The sequence below is a fragment of the Aythya marila genome (genome assembly GCF_965140915.1).
Source record: "Aythya marila genome assembly, chromosome: 5".
NCBI classification, from domain to species: Eukaryota; Metazoa; Chordata; class Aves; order Anseriformes; family Anatidae; genus Aythya; species Aythya marila.
In genome coordinates this window covers 41,104,559-41,130,307 of record NC_139046.1, presented here as the reverse complement: position 1 = coordinate 41,130,307, position 25,749 = coordinate 41,104,559, and the positions used below count along the sequence as shown (strand labels likewise).

General features: G+C 35.2%; 1 protein-coding gene across 3 annotated transcripts in view; it reads right to left on the bottom strand.

Annotated features, from left to right (window-relative positions):
- DPH6 (diphthamine biosynthesis 6) overlaps positions 1-25,749 on the bottom strand; it is a 205,771-nt gene that overhangs the window by 9,875 nt on the left and 170,147 nt on the right. The gene's annotated exons all lie outside the window — the stretch shown is intronic.

The following is a 25,749-nucleotide window of genomic DNA, read 5'->3' as shown; positions in this document are numbered from 1 at the left end:
TCTCTCTTAAAGATGTGATCTGTGGTATGAGATTTGGTTTTAACAATGTTGCTGTACTGCTAGAGGGAAATAAATTGTTCAAGAAGAGATGTCAGTTTTAAAGTACAGCAAAGATGCCCACACAGCCCTCTCCTTGGTCAACACTGATACTTTATGCCATGGGCCTTAACTTGTCAGGGGACATCATACCTTCTGCATAACAGGACACGGTCGTGAGAAGGACAGGTTATAGAAAGCCATTAAAACCCATTCACAGAGAGCCGGTATTCTCCTGGAATATCATCACTGTAGTGGTCTTATTCGTATTTTCTACATTACATTAGCAGACTGTATTACACCATTGCCAAAAAGATCCATTAGTATCAGGCACATTTAATTTTTCTTTTGAAGTAAGTAAGCATATGTGGATAGAAAGGAAGGCAACAAAGCATGCTTGGCCTAGCTGAAATTTTGCCAGATCACCTTGTGAGGCAAATCACACACCTACAGCCTGCCACAAGAGCCCCTAGGATCATTAAAGCCCTAAAGAATCTGTTAAGACAAGAAGGTGGGATGTGAAAATACTAAAGGCTTTTTATTATTATTATGAATATCGAACAGGTTTCATTTCTGACTTACCAAGAGCAAGGAGGCAGAAGAAAGGAAAATTAACTGGATCTTATTATATATAGATATATATATATAGTCAGAACTTCATGCTAAATATATTTGTGTCCTCCATAAGTGTTTCAGTTGGTGTTTTAGCAACTAATTTAGGCAGCTGCAGCACATTTAGATCTAATATAGTCAGATCTACAGTTACTGGTACCTCTCTTTTCTGTAAACAATAGAACAAAAGAAAAAAGTCGTAATCTATTTGCTTAAAATATGAACTTGGTTGTTTATTTCTCCAGAATTCTAGCTTTCTCTCAGAGGAAACTTGGATGTTTGTTCTATCCTTCGACCTTTTAGGTATTTTCTAATTACTGTCACATTCCTGCTCTGATTTGTTTGTAAATTATAAATCTGATTTTACCTTGATTTTTTTTAAACCGCTTGCTACAATCCTTCAGAGAAACCTACTCACAGTTTCATTCTTAAGGCCAACTGAAGATTTACAATATGCTAAACTGGGCAAAAATTCTGTAGTAATCAGCACAATATATTTTATACTCCATCATAATCATTTTTCTGGCTCCATGTCGATATAACTTTTTCTGCTTTTTACAATGGTTTACAACTTAAATAATTTAATACAACAGTTGTTATATTTTTATTGCAAGCTTATAAAACTTGTACCGTAAGTCTCCTCCATGCAATATATTAAACAAAAAAATGACAGAGAAGAAGGGGAACTGATGATTACTAAAACTGTAATTCAGTCTCGAAGTACTGAACGTGTCATAAAGCGCTTCTGGTTCACTTGCATACAGTAGATCTTGTCAGAATTTCTCAAATGAGCTACCTCTTCATATTTAGTTCTTCTTACCTGTTATTTTAATGTTGATATAAGAAAAACAACAGTGATTTCACATTTCAGACAATGTACTGATGGTCCAGGACAGAGCATAAAGTACCCAGAGAAAAGGATGCCAGTGCCAGCTCTACCCCTGAGTTGCTGGAAGTCCTTGGGTTCTTTTGGCTCCAACAATGTGTATCGAGCTGTACGTTACTGAATTTTGCAAGGACTGCCAGTGGTGTAAAGACAGGCAGACATCTGCTGAGGTCTCAGGGAGGACCTTTGTGTCTATTTTTTGTGTCTCTGAGCAACTGCAGTTGTTGATGCTTCATAAAATCAATCCCTGAATTTCAGACTTTCACTTTTTTAGAATAGAAATAGTACTTAGCTGCCTTTGTATAATGCTTTGAGATCACCTGAGGAATAATTTCATCTGCCTCAGTGTATCTGAGTTTCTGTAAAAGACACCATTTCAATGCATCCCCCAATAAGACTTGTTTAAAGTGTATTTTGCAGTTTACAGACACACTTTACAAGCTTTTACAGACCAGGGGTTCTGTCCACATCTACAAAGTAGGTCACTGTATATCCATAAGAACATACAAGTCTGCTACATCTAGAACTCTTTTGCTGGTAATATATATTGAAATAATAACTATTGAAAAAAATATGTCAGAAGTAAATCTTGCTGACTTGAAAATTAAACATTTATTCCTATTTCTAGAGTGATCATTCATATTTTTGAAACTGAGGATAAAAACTACAATTAGATGTGGTACAGATTCTTTGTGATCTAATGCAGTAAACCATTTCTGCACAAAATGCATCACAGAAAACCTCTTGCTGTGTTGAGAGCTGTACCTCTGTGCTCAGACTTTCAACAGAAAAGAAGGCATCCCGTGTTGAGGGATGTCTTATTGCTTTTATCTTACAGAAGTAAAATATTTCAATTTCTAAGGACAGGCTCGACAAAAATCTCAAGAAGATATTTCCGATGGGTTGGTGAAAATAAAATACATAATTAATTCCTCTAAATCACTTAACTGCATGGCCTTAATACTGCTAATACAAAGGCTGTTTTCTTTGCCTAAATCATTAAGATTTCTTAGTAAAAATAAGCTTGAAACTTCTAAGAGATCAACATATCCAACTGAAAAATAAACTTTGGTATTTGTCCAAAAGTCTGATAGAAAAGCAGACACATAAAAATTATTTTCTGAATTGTGTTGCTATGATTTCAGCCCCTACCTACATGGATCACTCGCTTTGTAGAGTGAAAGATCACAGATGCCTGCATGCTCTCCGAGGTATTTTTTTTCAATACTCAAATATGCCAAAATGAATAACAGTGATAAAAACAGAATTAGCACCTACATTAAGCAGTAAGACTTTATGTTTGTTTGTTTGTTTCCTTAAAATATATATTAAAAAAAAAAAAAAAACACAAAACAAAACAAACAAACAAAAAAAAACTTGGAAGACAATGTATGTTTATGTACCCAAGAACCTTCAATAAAAGTGCCTGGAGGACAATAACTCAGTTTATTTTGAAATACCTTTCTCCTCCTTATTACATATCTTAGGTAAGGTATTTAGCTTTGTATGTTTATAACTACAAATATAATTAAATCAAGCCATCTGTATTACATGATGGATTTCATGAAATACATTAAGCTTCCCCCACTCCAGAGATGGTTGCATGCTTGATCATTTGAATAAAATTCGATAACAGATCAAAAATGTGCTGCATGTAGTGTTATAATTTCTATTTATTGCCTATTAAACCTGAAATTTATCTGTCAGAATACTGCTCCCAACAGAATGATACAATCTGTGGTTTTGCTTCTGTAATCCTTTACACTCACAATTCCAGGACTAAAGTTGGATGTATAAGTAAGAAATAATTTTAGATGGTAGGAAAAACTAAGCTTTTCACAGTACAAGAAAACATCTCTGTAATTTTAATCACTACCTTCTCAATGCCAGCCAGATAAATCAAGATCACAAAATACCTAAAGAATGAGCTAGTTCCCATACAGAAATGTCTAAAAGTCATCCATTACTATTGCCACTTTTCCATATAGCAGACAATGAAATCAATATGCTGTACTGGTTCGGTAAATTTGTCTCTTAACAAGTTAATAAAACAGTGATCTCCACATAGTCTTTCCATCCAACTTTCATAGAAAAAAAAATGAGAATATTAAATGCACTAAGATAGGGAAGATCTGCTCCATTTGCTCTGCAATGATAATCTTTTACAAAAGAGGATTTTTATTATTAATTCTTCGCCTTCTGGGGATATTATAATTTCCTAGAATGTAAAAATGCCTTAAGCACAGCAATTTGCTGAGCTAGACTGAATTTCACGATGTTTCAAATGAGCTGATAAACAACTGCATAATTAGCAATTATTAGATCAAGACTGTACATTACAGATATACAAGTGAACCAGCCAATGGACAGACAAGTTGTCGATATTGCTTTTAAAACTTTGAGTCAGTGTTATTCTTTGACGTGCATCATAACTTTTCTTTTAAAGAATTATATACCACACTGCTTATTTATTTATTTATTTATATATTTTGAAATGCAGATTATTCTATCAAATAAATCCTTGGGATCTTAATCATTGAACACATCCCTGTATGTGTGAATAATGAAGAATATACAGGCTGAATATATCTCAAGTGCTAAAAGTGATGAGAATGATTTTTTTTTTCAATTAAATAGTATAAGCATGCTAAACCCAAGACTTCGTGTATTACTTAAGCCTTCAATGCTGCAGCTCCTTAATAAAATACATTATTTTACCTTACAAAATAAAGAGTGCAATTACATATACTACAGAAAAAGTAAAGTCAGGACCTGGGCATTTGTTATTTATATATGTCATTTTTTGTCAAGCTGGTGGAGCGTAGTTCGGAAATGTGGCAGCTATATTGAAGAGAAAACACTAAGAGGCTGTTTGAAATGTATCACAGAATCACAGAATTTCTAGGTTGGAAGACACCTCAAGATCATCGAGTCCAACCTCTGACCTAACACTAACAGTCCCCACTAAACCATATCCCTAAGCTCTACATCTAAACGTCTTTTAAAGACTGCCAGGGATGGTGACTCCACCACTTCCCTGGGCAGCCTGTTCCAATGTCTAACAACCCTTTCGGTAAAGAAGTTCTTCCTAACATCCAACCTAAAACTCCCCTGGTGCAACTTGAGCCCATTCCCTTTCATCCTTTCACCAGGCACGTGGGAGAACAGACCAACCCCACCTCACTACAGCCTCCTTTAAGGTACCTGTAGAGAGCAATAAGGTCGCCCCTGAGCCTCCTTTTCTCCAGGCTGAACAAACCCAGCTCCCTCAGCCACTCCTCGTAGGACTTGTTCTCCAGGCCCCTCACCAGCTTCGTCACCCTTCTCTGGACTCGCTCAAGCACCTCCATGTCCTTCTTGTAGCGAGGGGCCCAAAACTGAACACAGTACTCGAGGTGTGGCCTCACCAGAGCCGAGTACAGGGGGACGATCACTTCCCTAGCCCTGCTGGCCACACCGTTTCTTATGCAAGCCAGGATGCTGTTGGCCTTCTTGGCCACCTGAGCACACTGCTGGCTCATATTCAGCTGACTATCAACCATCACTCCCAGGTCCTTCTCTGCCTGGCAGCTTTCCAACCACTCATCTCCCAGCCTGTAGCTCTGCTTGGGGTTATTGCGCCCCAGGTGAAGGACCTGGCACTTGGCCTTGTTGAACTTCATGCAGTTGACTTCAGCCCATCGGTCCAGCCTACCCAGATCCTCCTGCAGAGCCTTCCTACCCTCGAGCAGATCGACACACGCACCTAATTTGGTGTCATCTGCAAACTTACTGAGGGTGCACTCAATTACCTCATCCAGATCATCAATGAAGATATTAAAGAGGACCGGCCCCAGTACCGAGCCCTGGGGAATGCCACTCGTGACCAGCCTCCAACTGGATTTGACTCCATTCACCATGACTCTTTGGGCCTGGCTATCCAGCCAGATTTTAACCCAACGAAGCATGCGCCAGTCTAAGCCAAGAGCAGCCAGTTTATTGAGGACAATGCTGTGGGAAACGGTGTCAAAAGCCTTGCTGAAGTCAAGGTAGACCACATCCACAGCCTTTCCCTCATCCACTCAGCACGAGTGAAGTTACTAGATGAGTTTTTCTCTGAGAGACATAGAACAGTTAATTTGGCTGTTTTCTATAGTGACATGTTCAAGTTTCAGCACTGATCTACCAGAACTTACGTCCATTGAAATGAATGGCATAATAATTATATTATATATATTTATACAATACGTTTAATTATTTTTAATTGATACATTCAGGATCCTACTTTACAAGAATTTATAGTGATTCACCAATATTAGTCATAAATCTTATGATTTTTAAAACATGAAAGTACTACCTGAACAACACTGATTAGCTCCAAGAACAGACTCTATTTTAAATTTAGGATGGAGTTATTTGCACAAAATTTAACAGTTTAAAAGCTAGACATCTAAAGAAAAACAGCTCTCTGTTTCAAAAGATTATTAATCCCATTGCATGCACTATAGGATGAAGGCTTCTTTGGAGGTGTCTGTCTCCCAACACAAAGAACTTAAGCCATTTGGTTAAACAGAACAGTTAACTTTTAGGCAGTTAGAAGAAATTAATCTTACCCTAAATGTCAAGGCAACTGTGAATTGCATCATTCCTAGTTATAATAGCAACACTGAATTTAAAATTGATGTCTGGTTAATTGAGATATTACTGCAGACAACTTCATTGCATAGTCCCTCGCATTAAATGATCACCTAATCCTTCCTATTATTCCTGAATTATTCCTGAATGGCTTTCCAGTCTCAAAACATTGGTTTCAAATGAAAATATAATAAATGTTCATAAAGGACAATAAAACTAAAATGTAACACTTGTAATAACAGAATGGTTTAGGCATGCTTTATTTAGAGTATACTGCCATCTGTTTGTCTAGTAAACTTTTCCTTGTCACTTCCATTGCTACAAAGAGTTTAATTTAAAAAATGTGCAGAATGCAGAAGTTTGCTATTCAGTGTTTCTAGCCTGAAAAAAGTTTTAAAGGAAATAGATCAGCTGCCTTAAAGCACCTATAATTAGAAAAGGAACTATACAAACTGGAAGCTTCTTACTCAGATCTGCTATTTTGTAGTCTCCTTTTCTGGTTATCTTTGTAACTGTGAGAGCATTTCAAAATCCTTACACAAGTGATTGGTCTTTACATTTATCATTGCTGCAGGGCTAAATTTAGACTTTTGTCCAAGCTTAGTTTTAAGTGTTGAAAACAAAGAAGCTTTTCTTTGACAGCTTAATTAAAACAAAGGAAGCTATTTAAATCTGCCCAAGGACATGCACGTCAGTCGTAGTCTTAGTGGTGACACTTGGTGGGCAGTATGTAAATGAGGTAGTCAAATGCATCATATAAAAATTGTTGTGTATCAAGCACATCACATACGTACTGTTAGGTAAGCTAGATGAACATGCTTTTAGCCCTGGTGAGCCAGATTTAGGTAAGACTAATACACTGCTCTAGGTAATACAATTTTTAACTGAGGGCCACTAAGTACACCTTAACCTGATTTTTGAAAATAAGAGGTGGTACCTCAGTAAAACCTCTCCCTACCTTTACAGGCTGTCTGGCACAGAATCCTCACAAAGCACTGTTTACATATTTAAAACTGGATTGGGAATAGTTTTGTGTGGATTACAATTATCAGCATGGTTTAGAGAGCTCTCCTCTTTAACATACGCTGTCTTCTATAGGCATGGGACTCTATAGTGCTGATTTTAATACTGACCTTGTTAGTCTGTTTTAGGCAAACACTAATTAATACAAGAAATGCAAAAACAAAACAACAACAATCAAAGCCAAAACAGTTTGGAAGAGAATTAAAGGAAATAATTCTGACTCCATTCTAAGTCAAGAGAACACTGACAATTGGGAAAGTTTTCTGGTACTATACCAACTCCTAATCATAGCCATGATTACCTAAAAAAAGAGACTATACTGGCCCGTAGGATACAAAGAAATTAACCTCACATAGCCCGCTATAGTGGGGTTCCCCATGGCTCCATTTTAGGACCAGTCCTCTTCAATGTTTTCATAAATGATTTGGATGAAGGACTTGAAGATTTTTTGAACAAGTTTGCGGATGATACCAAATTGGGTGCAGCTGTTGACTCTGTTGAGGGTGGTGAGGCCTTTCAGAGAGATCTTGACAAATTAGAAAACTGGGCAATCACCAACAATATGAAGCTTAACAAGAGCAAGTGCTGAATTCTGCACCTGGGATGGGGCAACCCTGGTTATATGTACAGACTGGGGGATGAGTAGTGGGAGAGCAGTCCTGCAGAGAGGGATCTGGGGGTTTTGCTCAACATCAAGCTGAATGTGAGCCAGCAGTGAGCCTTGGTGGCCAGGAGGGCCAACTGTAGCCTGGAGTGCATCAAGAATGGCATTGTTAGCTGGTCAAGGGAAGTGATTGTCCTGCTCTGCTCTGTGCTGCTGTGGCCTCACATTGAATGCTATGTGCAGTTTTGGGCATCACAGAATAAGAAAGATATAAAGTTGTTAGAGAGTGTCCAAAGGAGGGCAACAAAGATGGTAAAGGGTCTAGGGGGGAAGACATATGAGGAGTGGCTAAAGTCACTTGCATTGTTCAGCCCAGAGCAGAGCAGGCTGAGGGGAGGCCTCACAGCGGCCTGCAGCTCTCTCATGAGGGGAACAGAGGGGCAGGTGCTGAGCTCTGCTCTCTGGGGACAGTGACAGGATCCGAGGGGATGGCATGGAGCTGAGACAGGGGAGGGTCAGGCTGGATAGCTGGAAAATATTCTTCATTGAGAGGGTTGAAATGGCTCCCCAGGGAGGTGGTTACAGCACCGAGCCTGCCAGTGTTCAAGAAGCATTTGGACAATGCTCTCAGAAATATGGTTTGATTTTTTTGGGTGGTCCTTTGGAGACCCAGGAGTTGGACTTGATGTTCCTTGTGGGTCCCTCCCAACGTGGATATTCTGATTCTATGATTCTAGAAACAGCCAGCTGGCAGTCTTTGTTTTTATTTCTCATTTCATTCAAGACCAAATAATGATCAATTAGAAACAGGTATTTCAATCTCGACAGTTTTCTGTCACCTTTGAATCAATCAAATGTCTTCTATATAAAGTCAGCCAGACAGAGCAGAGCAAAGCAAAGCTGACAGTAAGAAATAAGACTTAACTATATGCAGTACAATCACATTACTAAGTCTTGATAATGCTCCACTGGTTATGCTAGTATTACTATGAATTCTTAGGGCACAGCCTATATAATTCTAAAATTAGTCTAATATATGCAATGTTTACAAAGTCTGTTCTAAAGCATTATTCTCAAAAAAATGCTTCATTTTTACTCTTTGATCTTTATCACAGTCACTAAAACCAAATTTAACAAGAAAGGCTTAATTCTCTCATACTAAGGCCAGAGTATATTCCTTTATTTATATCTACATGTAGGTTCATTTACTTACAAAGAATTGAAGTTCCAGTTATCCAGGTCAGAATCTACCACTTTGAGCAGTGCTTCACGCATATTTTGTAAGCCAAGCCTTTTTATTGCTCAACAGTATGTTAGCTCAGTAGAATGAAATATTTTCTGTAGCCAACACATTGTTAGAAAATAAACCAAACTACTGAATCCAAATTGTCAAAAGAAAAAGAAATATATGTCCAGTCTGGTCCATGGCACCACTCATTAAAAAAAAGTAATAGTAACTTCACCTTTGCAGGGCAAGTAGATGTGTTGTATTTCTGTATCATTTGCTTTAGAGTTTACTGTTCTACTTCTAATATTACTGAAGCATATTTCTAATATTACTGAAGCATATTTTTAGAGGTGATAGAGGTGAAAGGGTACTGTGGCTTGGTGCAGACACAGTTCATTAATATTTTTAATTTCTTAAGTTTTAAAAAAGAGGGCAGCTTCTCAGGAAACTAACACTACCTAAAAATTGACATTATATATTAGATTTTGGTATTCTTAATTTTTCTTTTCAAATTTATGCCATGTTCAATGGAATTTCTAAACTTTCATCAACATCTCCTGTTTTATATCCTGCTCATTATTTCTCTCCAGACTAAAACCTCCTGTGAGGAATAACAAGTCGTTTTCTTTTTGGAACCATGTTAGTTAAGTCACGTACAAGTCAGAATTATCTGAAGGTGATGAGCAGATGAGACAGAAGGGAGGAATATAGTCCTCAAAAAAATAATTAATTCAAGAAAGCATTTGTCCTCCTGAGTGACTGTGTTTAAAGTAGTGTCAATATACTGTGTAAGAGATTCTTTTAGGATTGTATGACACTTCCCTGTATTGACTTTACTACTTACAGCTGTTCTATACCTTACAAACATTAAGGGGGAAAAAAGAAAAACAAAGTGGCTCTTCTCTGGCTCTTCTAAAGAAATTGGTTACTGAGAAAAATTCCTTCCCATTGACTACTTTTTCTTTTTTTTTTTTTTTTTTTTCATTTTGCCACCAGTTCTCTTTCTTGTCTTCTATGTCTCAGTGAACTCTCATTTCCCACTACCACACTATTATTTAGGAGAAAAAAGCTCAGTTTAATTTTAAAGAAAAAGAAACAAATAAAATCAGAGCAGAGACGGTAAATAGCCACAGCCAGTAGCACAAGCTTAACTGTCAGGAGTAAACCATATTTTTCATCTAAACATTTAATTACTAATCCACAAACTATCACTAAGTTTCCTACTTGCTTAGCAAAATTAAAGTCTTATAAAACCATGCCAACCTTAAAAGCTATCAATAATTTTTAACAGAAATCACGCATGTTTCAAGTCCAAAACATACAAGTTTCAATAACTAATCCAATGATTATATTTTTCACTGAACTATAATTAACAGTGAAGTTTGTTATCAGTAGACAAAATACTACCTTATATAACGAGAATACAAAAGAACCAAACCCAAAAAATCTAGATATGTCAGAATAATGGTAATAAAAAACAAGCTTAATGCTGTTCAGAACAATCAGTACATACTTTTTTTCTATTATTTTTTTTTTTCAGAGCAAAAGGAATTCAAAGAAAGGTTCAAAGGTCTGGTTAAGAAATAGAAGCCAACAGCACATTATGCAATTATGTTCCAAGTTTAATTAGAGATCCTGTGGCAACACAAACTGTATACAGAAAAAAAAAAAAAGTAAAAAAAAAAAAAAAATAGATTTGAAAGACCTGAGTGTAAAAAAGGCATCATTTTCTCTAAAAGAGATTGTCTGACCTGAAGAAAATCCTGTCTCCATTAAAGTCAAAGGACATTTTACCACTGAATTAGGTGAATTCAGGCTTTCATAAACTATGTTAATTTACACCTGTTTACATCATCTCCTTTTTATGTCTTTAATCATTCTGGAATCTGCACTCCTGTGTAGAAGGAGAGTTGGCTGGAGAAAAAAATTGCCTAGAATTCAGGAGATTCAGAAGTTCAATTTCTGTCACAAAGTTACTGAGAAAACCTGAACAAGTCACTACCTCTTTTCTGTCTCCTTTTCTACAAAATACAGGTGATGATACTAAACTCCTTTCTGAGGAGCAAAAGAGAAAAACATGCTATAGCTAGGTGTATCTTTTTATTTACTAAAAACACTGCTTACTAAATTCCAACAAGACACACCCATGTGAAGGCACAAGAGGAAAAAAAAACAACTTGGAATTTTAGAACCTTTTGCTTAATGAGAATGTATAAGAAAGAAAAATAAAAGTTGATTGTAGACTACCAATGTCTACAATGGTGTCACTTATTAAAAAGATTTCATCCGTAAACACATAACTATTAAGGAAATAGTTCAGGAATAAAAGTGGAAGTTCATCATATTATTAATATGCTTAATAAGAAACAGTCAGAATGGTGGAATTTTTATTTGCAGGTAATTCTTTGCTACAGCAGATTGTTCACTACCCTGGAAATGTCACTAATGACACATTTTATGAATTTTCAACAATATCTCCATGGATAGAACACTGAGCAAGATGACCACATTTCTGTAATTACTAATAGTTTGAACTTACTACAGTAGTAATTTTCTTTTTTTTTTTTTTTTGGCCCACATCCTACAAAATGGCTATAAACTTTCATTTGGCCTTTCATTTTAGCTTCAATCTTTCAATAAAATCTGTGTGAAAGGTTCCCTGTGGCTACAAGTTCCATCCACTTAAGCAGAAGGTCATGATTATGCTTTTAGGGAAAACAAATGGCTTTAGTAAATTTTAGATGAATTCTGTTCCTTTCCTGTTCATTACTTGACTTTTTACAGGATTTATCTAACATAAAATCTGTGATCCATAAAGAAGTCAAGCAACAACAATCACAGTCAAAAAGCTTTAAGTCAACCTAGTGAACTAGTCAACTCCAGTTCACAGCTACAGGATGAAGCTTGGGGGTTGATCAAGAAAGTTACCTCAAACACCAGATTAAAACACCCTTAGGAGCTTTAAGATCATGAAACAGATTAATGAAGCTGATGCAATTAATTCAAAACATGCGGAAATATTTGGCCTTTAGGAGGAGATAAAGATTCATATCTGGTCAAAGAACATTTATCAAATGAGCTAATATGGAATTGTCAGTTTGCAAACAGAAAAATACTAGTAAAAGGAACAACTATTGCTGCAGGAACACCAGTAATTGTTGTGCAAAATGTTGGCTAAGGATTACAGTGTATCTGCAAGCCTGCTTTTTAGTAAATGTGAACAATATGGATAAAGTTCCATAAGAACTTTAGAAAGAGCTCTAATATTGAATCCAATCATTTCAGATGCAGATTCCATCTATTTCCAGTCTTGCAATTTACCTTGAAATTATTTGAAAATCAAGCAGAGTTATTTCATTCTGATATAATCTAGCCCTCGCAAGAAAAACTATGCAAGAAAAACATGAGATTCCTGTGGGGAAATGGACAGCAGAATAATAGAAAAGAAACAGTTTGTTGAGTACATGATCCACAAGTGTAGGGCTAAAAATTATTTTCTGTTATTTGATAAAGTGTCTCCAAAGTAGAATTCTGGAATATTAGAAAATGAGTTTGGAGAATCCTGACCAGCAATTGCCACTGCCTATGTCTATTTCATGAACACAAAGAACACTTCAGATGCTAGACACTGTGAAGTAAGAAGAAGCCAAAATGAGTTTGCCAGGCTCCAATTATATGTAAATGTTTTGCTTGAAAACTGAATGACATATAACATCTTCAAGACAGATTTAATAATACTAGAAACTTAAAATAGCCTCTAAAATCAGAGTTTGAATTTCAGCTTAAGAGGAAATATCTGAAATTTCATAAAACTTCAGAATTAAAGTGTTAACAGCCTGCTTAACCAAATGATGAACACATTAAAAATCCAGAAAACACAAAATAAACCCAGTTTATTTGTCCTTAGCAAGACAAAGGTAAAAAGAAAAGCATAATACTTATGTTAAATAAAACCATAAAGGGTCTACATTTAAACCTTAGTTAAAACAGTATGATGAGATGTAAAGAAGGCAGGCCATTTCTCTCTGATTATATCATTTTCTGTTTTTATGGTCTCTTATGTTGTCAGGATGCTATCAGAGCTACGTGAATGATGCAGAAAAGTTTCACCAAAAATCAGCAACTGAAGCTATATTTTGGCAAATTTTTAAATGTATCTTACAATAACATGGAATTGTGAAATACGTTCACCTGATTCGTGTCAATGTGGAACAATGCTAGGGCCTCATAATGAAATGTGACCTTCTATCTTACATACCCTTGTATAAATAACCACACGTCCAAGAGAAAGAGTGGTTAGTGTATATAGTTCTTGTATCTTGCAAAAGAATGGTCTAGCAGTTCGTGTTGATGAAGGGTTTGAAGGGTAAACCTTGAGACTCGGGTCTGGGAGATAAGAGAATAGGGGAGAGTTTTTTGAGATAACTGCTGACTATTGCACAAGGCACAACTTTCTGACATCTGGCCCAGAGACTACTAAATAAGGAGAGGGGGGAAGCTGAAGAACGACCAAAGGACAAAGCCCGGGAGGAAAACTACGAGCCTTCAGTACGAGTGACCCCCAGAGGGACCACTGGAGACTGATATGCATGTGTCCATGGGATGGTTCAGGTCCCAGGAAACTAATTATAATAACCCTGCCTTTTCCAAAAGTGGTGATGAATATGTATTAGCCTAGGAGCATAAAACCAGCCGCCTGATGTAACACGTGTGCGTCTTGGTGGAGCAGAGACTCCTGGCACACCCAGCACTGTTTGTTTACCTCTATTCATTTAATAAATTGTAAACATTGATTGTAACCCTATTTGGGACTTAGTCATTTATTACAGAATCAACATGAAAGGAGACTACCCTCTGCAGAACAAAGCCCACTAAACAAATTAAAATCAAGCTTTGGACTTTACCATGCAAGGCATGACAGTCATAATCACTGACTTGCATATTGCTTCAGAAGTTCTCCAGAAGAAACTTTAATTTTGCTAGGAATCATGATTCTGAGGCAAAGCTGTACTACTTCTCTCCTACAGCAAAGATACACTACTCTGGCTGCTTACCACATCTCTACTTTAGATGGAGTCCAACTGTCTCCATGTAGTGATCTCAATGGCAATGAAAGATGCATCAATTCACAAGACACATAAGTATTTCATTGTATCAAGAGCCTAAAAAAGGGATGTTTTCTCTTTGAATACTTCTTTTCCTCCTGCTAACAAAAAGCTGTTCTTTTAAAAATATTAACAACAATCAACAGGATGTGGTATGTTTAGGTTGGTGTGAGGACTGTGTGTGACCTATCAAGTTTCTTGTGTTTCTGTGCTACTATTTTTCTTCTGAAGTTGGGCTACAGAAACATATTAGTGGCTCCCAGTTTAATAAATAACACCCAGTAGAATCCATGCTGTGAATTTCTGTATGCATGGTTTCCTGCTACCAACTATATTTTCAGCATAGAACAACACATTTTTTAAAACTGAAGCTTTTACTTTATTATAATACTTGTATTCTGGTTTATGTCACATCTCCTTTTTCCAGATCAAGAGACTTTAGACTGCTGCCTCTTGATTCTTACATTGTTTTGTTGTAATTTGTTCACTGTGCCTGCCTTCAAGTTTCATTCTTTCAGCTGTTCTGAAATTATTTTGCAATTATGTTAATAACATAATTGCCATTATTTCCAATAGATTGGGATTTCATTTTACCTAAAAGACAAAACAACAGTAGCAAATGATGTTTGGTCTTCAGATTGACTTGATTTTCAGAGTTCACATTCTCACTATTTTCTGAAATTTGGGCTTGTTGTACGGGTCTTGGTGTGTGATATATCAGAATAAGGATCATTCTTTGGATGAACTAGAGACTGCAATCTCAGTAGAATCACTCTGGTTCAAAAGGCCTTGCCTCTAGTTCCATAGCTATTCCTGGCTGGTGTCTGATGCTCTTCCATCAATGCTTGGACAACTTTTATCTGCGTGTCAGAAAGATTAAGTTTTCCTACATTCTTCTTTCATGTGGCAGTTATTTGTAAGTCTTACTGTCTTCCAGAAAGTGTATTGTTTGCTTTTTTTCTCTTAAATGGCATAGTCGGAGGAACTGACTGGATATTTTTAAATTAAGATAACTATTTGAGATTTCCTAGCCAACTCAATGCTAAAAATATACTCTCTCTTATACCAAATATTCTTTAATATGACACCAGTGTACCCTGGAATGGGTAATGTCTTTTTAGTATAATTATTGACTTTGAATGGGGATGCTTTATATGCTGAAAAGTTCTGGGATCCTTTTCAGCCTGTCTGTAGTATATTCATAAAACGTGAAACATAAAGAACACAGGGAAAAATTGTAAAAGAACATTATAATCCGCTTAGAATAACTCCCACCTAACACCAAACACCAAAATGTTCCTTCCAATTAATACCCATCAAAGACATTTTTTTTAAGCAGCATCATATGGTAAACTTAATGTAGAGCAAGCATTGTAGCACTAATCTCTGGAGCCAGGAAGTATTATCCAACAAGTTTCCTTTCAAAATGAAATCTTAATATGCTTAAAAATTGTGCAAAACTCCTACATAAAGTATTTCAAACAAGTTAAGCAAAAAATGACAAGCATTATTAAACAGCTGAGGGTTCCATAACTGAATTTTTAAAGGTTTTACACTATCATAATAGCCAAAAACAATCACACACACACACAAAAATATTTGAATTTAGAAGAACAGTAAACGTAGAAAGGCCTAATCTAAAGATAGAGATCCTGATTATTTATATAGCTGTTATAATTTGAGTAACCCAAATAAAATAGTTGATTAAATCACAGCAGGTATGTTACGCTACATTTTATGAAAGAAGAGGATTCCAAGTGCATTCTATGTAGTTAATGCAAAGAAAAAATAGAGCAATCAGCTAAATTAGAACGTATTTATCTTTATGTATCTAATTGTAGAAAATGCCTTAGGCTGTGTTCAATTAGTCATACTCTTCATAAAAGTCTGGAAACGATAAGATCCCTTGACAATTCTAAAATTATGTAGTTATGCCCAATAGATGAGCAATCTCAAAACAGATTTGATCTCAAACCCCTTTCTGAAACAAGGCAAGCATTTCAATGAACTATTGTTCTTCAACATTTTCATTACCTAGTCTTACTATAGTGCTGCCTCTAAACAGCGCCTCATTTTGAGGGTTGCTGAGTATCTGTAATTTCAGCCAAGAACTTCAGGAAAAATAAAGCTCTGTAGTTTTACCATCTTGTGTGAAGTTACCAAGTCGCTTACTCCTGTGCCACAAAATAAATAAATAAATAAATAAATAAATTTGTATATCTCAAATAGATTTACATCTATAACACCAGCATATGGGTGATATCCTTAAGGGTAAAACAGGTGAGATACTGTTTATTCTTATGCCTAATTTCAACCCAATAGCCAGTATACTGAATTAACATGTACTAAACAGAATTAGAGAATAGATTTTGTAATAAAAAATGTTTCCTTTATTGTAAATGAGGTGCTATTTCATTATGTTTGTTTGTTTTCATTTTTTATAAGGAACAGATTCTATGAAAAGTTGATGTACTTTTACCTTACCAAAATACATCACTGGAAGGATGAATAAAGACAACTCAGTATTCTCTAAGTATCAGAAACAGTTATCTTGAATATACTTTTTTTTTTTTTTTCCATCAATATTGCTATTACATATTAGATAAAGGGAAATAACTTTGTTTTTGATTAAATTGAATTGCCAGTTCAAGACATGACATTACTGATGATACAAATTATTCAACTTCATAACAGGCTTTATCATTATCAAATGAATTAGACTCTGGAAAAACACTGGTTTTATGTTGTCATAAGAAATACTGCAGAGAGATCACAGCCCATTGTTAATTCTCATTCTGAACTTGTATGAGTTCTGTTAAGGACGGCGATGGAAAGAAAAAAGGACCAAAGTGCATGTTGAAGAGAAATGAGTTTAAAAAAAAGAAAAACAAACAAACAAACAAACAAACCAAAAAAAAAAAAAAGCAAAGAACCAAAGAACCACTTCTCTTTCAAAGATAGACTACAATAGGAAAAGCTTGCTTATTGGGTTCAGTAATTATTATCTTAGGAGTGGTAGTTATCTTTTGCAAGAGTATGCAGTATTAGTGACAGAAAAAAGATTTTTTTTTTTTTCAGAATCTTTGGTAAAATTTTCAACCAATTAATTATGATTTAATATATCATAGAATACTTTTGGTTGGAAAGATTCTCTGTCATTAGATCAGTTTGCTGAGGGCCTTGTGCAGTCAGGTTTTGGAAACCTCCAAGGTGGAGATTCCATAGCCTCTCTGGGCAGCTTGCATGAGCACACACTGCTCTTGTGGAAAAAAATTGTGTCCAACTGGAATCTCTCCTGCTGCACCTTGTGACTGCTGCCCATTGTCTGTGCATCTCTGAGACAAGCCTGGCTCCTTGTCGACAACACCTGTCTAGGTAATGCAAAACTGCCATTTGGTTCCTCCCCAGCCTTTTCTTCCCTAAGTGGAACAAAGCCAGTTCCTTTTCTCGTATCTCTTATATGTCATGCTTCTAACCATTTACTTTAGTGGCTCTTCTCTGAAATTTCTCCATTTTGGTGATCTCTTTCTCACATTCTGGGATGCCACAAGAATAGAAGTGGTATTCCATTGGCAGCTCCTTCAGTCGACCTGCTGGCTACACTCTTGCCATGCAGATATAAGAAGAAAGAGAAAGAATATTCTAATTTGTTATGATGTACAAAAATTACCTATTCTCCAATTAGCCAGTGTTGATTTATGTGTAAGTAGAAGTGCCTAAAGGGACTATGTTATTAATGTACTCTAAGTGTCAATGAATTAGATCTATTAATTGGATTTTAACATAGCAGATCTGATGCCTTACAAGTAAAAGCAGAGGGAAGTCCAAAGAAGGAAAAATTAAAATAAATAAAAATAAAAAAATCCTAGCTTGTTTTTTCTAAAGATAGCAATTTTCTCAATGACACCTAATAACCTTATGCTATTTTAAACTGAAATTCACCAGAAGTTTCAAAAGAAACAGACTATTGAGAGCATATATTATGCATTGTCCAATGATTGACTGCAACAATGGCAAAATACTTTCTTTTGATGGTTAGTTACAGCTATTTTGTAGCCTTAAAAGTTACAGTGCATGTGGCATAAACAGAAAAACTTTTCACTTTTTCTTGTTGTAATAGCTGCATTATATCAGATAAACAAAACAACAACAAAAATAAATCAACCCAAGGCCCCAACCTGTTAAATGGGTGGGAAGTGGTTGAAGAAAATTACAATACTTTTATGGTATTGTAATGTAATATGTAATGTAATGTAATATGGTATGGTTTTATCCCCTTCATAAATGCATGCTGAAAACATTTTAAGCAGAGGACTGATTTCATAGACTCATAGAATGGCTTGGGTTGGAAGGGACCTAAGGTACACTAGACCAGGTTGCTTAGAGCCCTGTTCAGCCTGGCTGGCAGGGAGGGCACAGCCACAACCTCTCTGTCAAGACAAGACGTATTTGTGCTATGTCTAAAAATTAGACAATAATCATACAGTGGTGTCCTTCAGACCAGTTTCCAGTGGCAGTTCCATAGAACTCCTTAGAGGTCTCTAGAAATGAGACCAAAAATGTTGGCATGTTTAAACAGTGTCAGAGAAAAACTTTTCATGTAATTGTAAATCATAATCTGTGACATGTCATTAAAAACTGAATTTGTCATAAATGGTTTCTGGATAGACAGACAGAGCATGTATGCCTCATATATTAAATACCAGATGATCCAAATTTGGCAATGACTGAATGCTTGATGATATTTTTGTAAGATACTTTCATAGGTGCTCTCTGTCAACAAAGTACTAAACAAAGTTTCAAAAAATTCATTTTGATGTAGTAGGAGGACGCTTGCTCTTTATGCATTTTAGGTGCATATACAAAAACGTATGCATATATGGACAGACCATGTATACTTGCACCTGTCTAGAAGATAACAGTTTTCCAGAAGACTGTTAATCTGTTCAGATTCCTTGTAGAGCTAATTACCAAAATTATCCCTTCTGACTCATTACAGAATATATTGGTTTCTCATTCCGTAATCAAAAACTCTTTACATCTACTCTTTCAAGATCTTCACCTTATAGCCTACTGTTTTTAGCAAATTCCAATGTTTATTGAGATAACTAATTAAATAGCATCAAGCAGCAAAGCCACTGCCTGGATTACCATAAAAAAAAAATTGCTTCTATCTTCTAAACTGATTAAGGGAGGAAAGTGAATCAGGTTTACACATCAACAAGTTTAGGAAATTCTTCTTTATGATCTATGACTTTTTCTGCAAAACATCTGCTTTATGGCAGGTCCATTTTGTCCCACTGGTCATGGCATGTAAATCTTCAACAGGAAAACTAAGAAGTCCACACAAATAATTACTTCGGTTAAGAACTCAGAAGTACTTCAATACAATGTGAAAACATGACAGGGAACAAAGTGTAACCTGTAAATGTATTGCAGATTTCAGTAGCTGAAATTTGGAAGAATTGTGAGGTTGTACACAGGTAGCTTTAAAACAACCTTATCAAGAGATTTCTAGTGTTATGTATTGAAGATAAAAAGTGTATATTCTAGATCATTTTGGGGTCAAGCAATTAAAGAACTTGCTTTCTTTTAAAGTTTTAGCTAAGATTTTTATGTATGGCTGTGCCATACATAGCCTTTAGATATCACATGCTCTCTACTTTGAAGAAGAAGGTGTTCTAGATTTTCTACCTGGCCTTGGCACCAAGTGGTTGAATTTTTCTCAGTCTAAGATCTGTGCTCTTAAAAAACAAATTTCCCATCCTAAAGGACAGAAGGCAGTTGCCCTGAAGTAGGATTTAATATATTTTAAACTGCCTCACAGGCATAAAACACTTTCCTATGCAAATTCATTCAAGATGCAATATTACTATTAAAAAATAAATAAAATCTGCAAGTTTTTGATAGAAGACAAATAAATCCTTTCTCCATTATCTTATGTGAGACCTTCACAGTGACTTGTAGAAGGTACAGTAACAGCCTTGAAAACAGATACAAAAACTTTCAGCTTGTTAAGAGTTATTTAATATATCAGGTCCCTTGACTGGATACTTTGGGTAGCAATAGCAAGATTACAAAGCCACCTTTGTAGCCCAAGACCAAATTTAGCTGCTTCTACCCTTTTGAAAAGTCATTTTAAACACACTCATGAATCACATCAGTGTTTCTTAATTGCTTATATATACATGTATGATAGTCTGATTCATTTCTCCAATGACTAATTTAACCATTTCTTTTTTCTTTCTCTATTTTTTGAGCAGCAGCGTAGGTCTGCTGCTTGAACCTGGCAAATACCTGGCAAATTCTCTATTCTCTTAACAGAAAACCTGAAGAATTTGAATTTTCCTCTTCTTTCAGTTAGGCAGCTATTCTTGGATCTTCTATTTATTTTAAATTAATAGGACTTGGTAGAAAACCAAGTTCATTTTTATAGTGTACTTCAGACAGCAACATGATATTTTAAAAATATTTCTATTTGGCCAAATTATCTACGTTAGCCACAACAACTACATCATTAGACTGCAAAGCTGGTCACATCAATTCTTTTTCTAATCTCAATTTGTAGCCTATTATAAATGCTCTCCAAGTTAATAAAAAATGTAGAAAAAAATGTCTTCTGTTCTTCACAACATATTACCTAAAACATCGTAACATACCAAAATAAGTCCAAAGAATAGGGAAAAAAAAAAAAAAAAAAAAAAAAAAAAAAAAAAAAAAGCTGTCTAATGAAATAAAGAGTTGATTGTGAACACTTTGGTCTAATATAACAAGATCTGTATGTCTGAGTATGGAGAAGAACTTGATAGTAGCCTATGAATGTTTGAGAATTGTAAGCAGGAGTATCTGGGTGACATACTACTATGAACAAGAGGAACTTGCAAGTAGGATTCATCTCTTTTCCATTGTTGTAAATAAAGTAAGAAATTGTGCTTAATAGCTGAGTGTTGAAAAGATGTCCTTTTATTGAATTGAATTAAACTCTTAAATATTTTAAGGGAAAGGGAAAAGTCATCATTCGGAGCCTGAAAAGTAGACTATATGTTACAACAACTGAAACTAAGCTGTAGTTTGAGAACTGGATGATCTGAAAGGACATTTATATTTGTGAGGTGTGTCATTCTGCAGGTACAAGAAAGGTCTTGGAAATGATCAGGATGTGTTGTTTGTTTTTTTTTGTGTTCATGTTATTTCTCACATGTGGAGAGCTACCATTCATTTAAATGCTGAAATTCACTCAGTAAGTTACATAGATCTACATTATGGCAAAAACAAAACTAATCCCAAATCCTAGAATTCTCTTCTGGATTGGAACAATCTTTAGTGTCACTTTCCCTACATACTAAAAAAGTGAAACCCTTATATCTCCATAAACAGAGAACTGTAACATCTGTACTAAATTCCTCCCTCCAACAAATCAGCCATAATAATTTTATCATCTAAAAGAGGACAAGAGAAGGCATCAGGTCTGTGATAAGATCTACGTGTGATGAGAGATGCAATATTGAAAACGATGTTTTCATATTCTCCTCTCTTATTCTCTGACTGTCTGATACTATAAGATCATTTGCTTTATTTTTGGTATACCAAAAGTAGCAAGTAAGAGACTAGTAAAATATGAGGGGAAAAACAGAGGGAGTATACAAGAATCATTGCACCAGAAATGCTGGGGATCTAGACAGAAGATCAACACTACTTTATGTTTCTCTGAAGTCTCTGCTGCTACTGGAGCTGCTTGCCAATGTTTCTGGGGAATGACTGGAGAGATAAAGGTCCAGAAACTTTTTGTAGTTACTGAAAACATTGCATCTCTTGGTTCACTTCTGGATAACTCTGCCTGTTCTTGCTTTCCTTTTGTTTTCCTCAATATACTACTTTTTAAATAACCTTGAGAAAACAGACTACTTGACTGTGTAACTGAGTATCATTCAGATTTGGCTGCGGTTTGCCTTATGTAATTCAAGAAAATTCATTAAATAGACTAAATTTGGTTTTCCTCTGAGTGGTACTGACTACATGGCCATTAATGTAATTAGTTCAGCTTTACTTTTTTTAAAAACATTCTTTTAAGTACCTTTTTTTTTTTTTTCCCCCAGTGCATGCAAATGCATTGTTAAGAAAATGTGTATTTTTATCTTCACTTGATGTACTTCCACTTGCCTAAGATTTATGCTACATAACTTATATCTAACAGTACTAGAACCATGTGCTTTGGAAAGCTTCTAGAAAAATGTATAGATAATTCAGTATTTTAATAAATGGAATACTTAGTTTAAAAGCAGTATGTTGCACATACTTCAGGAAACTACTATATTAGTAGTTTCCTAAGATTCCTAAATGGATGCCTAACAGCGCTTCTGTTTCCACGGAAGAAACAGTCCCATTTAAACTAAGATTTTCTACAGTCCAGTTGAACTCTACTTGATCAGTATTATAATTATTTTTAAGTTATATATTTAAGTTAAATTACAGTTACCATATAATATAAGTTATATATTTAAGATAATTTTAGTATCCTTGAAGCTGATAAACACGTAAGTAAAAATATTCTTTTAGTCCCAAGCATTTACAGAGTACAGACACATTTTAAACTAGTTACATATTAATTTTAATGCTGATACAAGGCTGTATTTCTATGCCTGTTCTCTTCTGCCTTTTTATATTCACTCTTCATTTTTTTTCTATAGTATTATAGAGGGATTATGTAATATGACATTCTGGTAAATGCAGTACCTTTTCTACTCCCTAATAAATATTCAAAATTATTTTGCATACATCCTGTGAACAAGGCTTGTGAAATCATAATGGGATGACTTATGAGCATTCAAGTTCCCTATACTGAAGTATAATCTAGCCAACCGGATGGTATAGACAATCATTCTGACGTGTCTATATTAATGTATATTTAAATGAGAATAAGAAAGAAATAGCCAAATTTATGTTAAAGACTTCTAAGGGCTTAACAGCATCTTGCTAAGTATATATGTCAGCTTAATCTAATCCTCCTACCTCTACACGTTCTGTGTTCTCAGCATGGTGCCCATAATGCTCTCGTATGTTACGAGGGATTGTCTCTGAAAAGTTCAGCATCAGTACTACACTTCGTTCAATAAAACTTTACATCTGCTCTTAGGATGACAGAAAGCTATCTGTCTCAAATTTGCATCACAAACCTTTAGCTTCTTTTGACATCTGTAACATGTAAAATAATAATTTCCATTAACCTGCTACAATATGTAGGGTACCATATATTCTTGGTTCTCATCTTACTGTGTCAGATACAAATAAACTAGCTTCTCTAATTTATTTGGACTGTTTCAAATAAATTTTCTATTTTTTTTTTTTCACCAAAAAAGCACTCGTCTCATCAGAAGTTCAATTGAGAAGATCTGTGGCATCATTCCTTCCTTTCAATCTAATGATTTTAAATTCTAATAAGAAAAAAATATCTTATTTCTTTCTCATGCTTTTGCTAGAAGAGACAATACATTGCAATTCAAGATCTTTCAAGAATTCTTGAAGACTATTTACTAATCTTATGACATGATGGAAGTCCACCTGAAATGCAGTAAGATCCCTCTGATCTTTTGAGGCATGACAATTTCTATCTATTCCATTATAGATATATCTGTCTGATGTGCTTCACATTAAATATATTTGAATAGCAGTGTCTAGCATCCCCTGCTAGGTTATTAATACTATCTTTCCCCAGCAGACAACGGACCTGATCAAGTTGAAAACTCCAAAAGGACAGACCTACTTGTGGGATTAACAGTGTCTAACATATGTTGGAGATCAGACATGTCAGTAATGGCTCATCATACAGATGGTTAGCAACCAGGACTACCTGAGCTGAATTAATAAATGCAACTGAAAAACTGCTCTCTCAATAACATTTATGTTTTGGCAGCTGTCTCAAGGAAATAATATTTTTTAAAACTTCATGTACTGGGCCTCAGATTTTCAAGATCAGAACACTTCTGGTCTATTCTGTGTCCTAGTAAAATGCTTCTCTGTTTTTGAAGGACATCAACTATCTGATGAGTAGCAGAAGTTATTTGTGATACCCAATTGGACATACTCTAGAACAGAAACTAACCTTTGGAGGTAATAGAAATCATTATAAAGAGACATCCAAACACTCAGAATATCTTATGGTACCTCTACAGAGACAGGTATGAGCAAGTTCAGGCCACTTGGAAATGAAAAGACACAAAACGGTTCTATTTTGGAATCCAAAACTGTTTCCTTTTGTGATTTTCCACAGTCAGACTCATGCATACACAAGTATGCCATAAGCAGAACATGCTTATTTGAACTCACCTAGAATCAGAAAAAATAAACATTTTTGATTCTAATCAGGCAACAAAATAATGTTCTGGGTAATGTAAAACACGCCATTTTTCCTCTCATGGTACTGAATCCAAATTTGGGGAGAAGGCTGAAAAGTTAACAGGTTGCTGTAAATGAAGCCTGAGGACCACTTAACGGCTAAATAAGAGCATAGGAATAAAACTGGAAAAAGTGTGGACATCAGAGTTTAATAATCCCCAGTACCTTAGGCTGATGTTATGGGCACATTAAAATAGTGTAAGATTCAAAAGAAGGTGTGATATTATTTCTGGTATATTACATCTGTGAAGCATACTAAAGGACACGTCTGCAGTTATTCTGACAGACAAAACTAAATACTGCCAATAAGGACTATGAAGACAAAACAGATTATTTTTATCTTGCTTGTGTATGCTGTCTAGGGTATAGTGAAATGCATGGGAACATCTTGGAGACTATAAAGTGCTCATTTAGCTGACAGTTAATACATATGTGTGAGTTAAATTATGTGAAATATCATTAAAAATAGTACAAAAGACAGTCAAGGATATATTTCAGTAATAGACTGCATCCTTTGGAAAGGTGAGGACACTGGACACTATTTGCCTTTTGAGGCTCCAAGAACATGTATTAGCAGGACGCTTAAATATATCTGTGTCTTAACAATACATTAAATTAGTCTCCTTATTCAAAATCATGCCATGTACATATATTCATGTATTATATTCAACTGAAACTATCAAGACACTTCAGCAGCAACTGTTTTAATATGAGAAATTATTTTCAAATAGCACATTTCTTCTTCCTATAACATGAACTTTATGGATGTGTGTTTCCTTAGTAGCCAAATTTATTTTTAAATTCTTTATCAATGAATTAGTGCTACTTTTACATTCAATGTATTCTATATATTCTACAGATTGCAAGGATGTATCTCTTACCAGTGAAGATAATGATAAAATTACTATAATGACAGGAATTATTATGACAGTAGAGAGAACTGAACACAACCAGAATGAATATATGAAAATCACAACAACTTTCTATATCTATGCCATTATTAGTGTAACAGGAATCAAACTGAATCACATTTTCATGCACACAATTTACAGATTATATTGAGCAATATATCTAATAAAGCAAATTAAGTTTATTTGGAAGTAATTATTTTATGGCCTGAGAAATATCAGAAAGGGAGCAGGCAAAATGATAATGTTAAGTCCATGCCAGAAACATGTTTTATCAGGTTTCCTTTTAGCTCTTAAACAAGTTGTAGTAAAAACAACAACATTCTGTCAGACTGTATGTT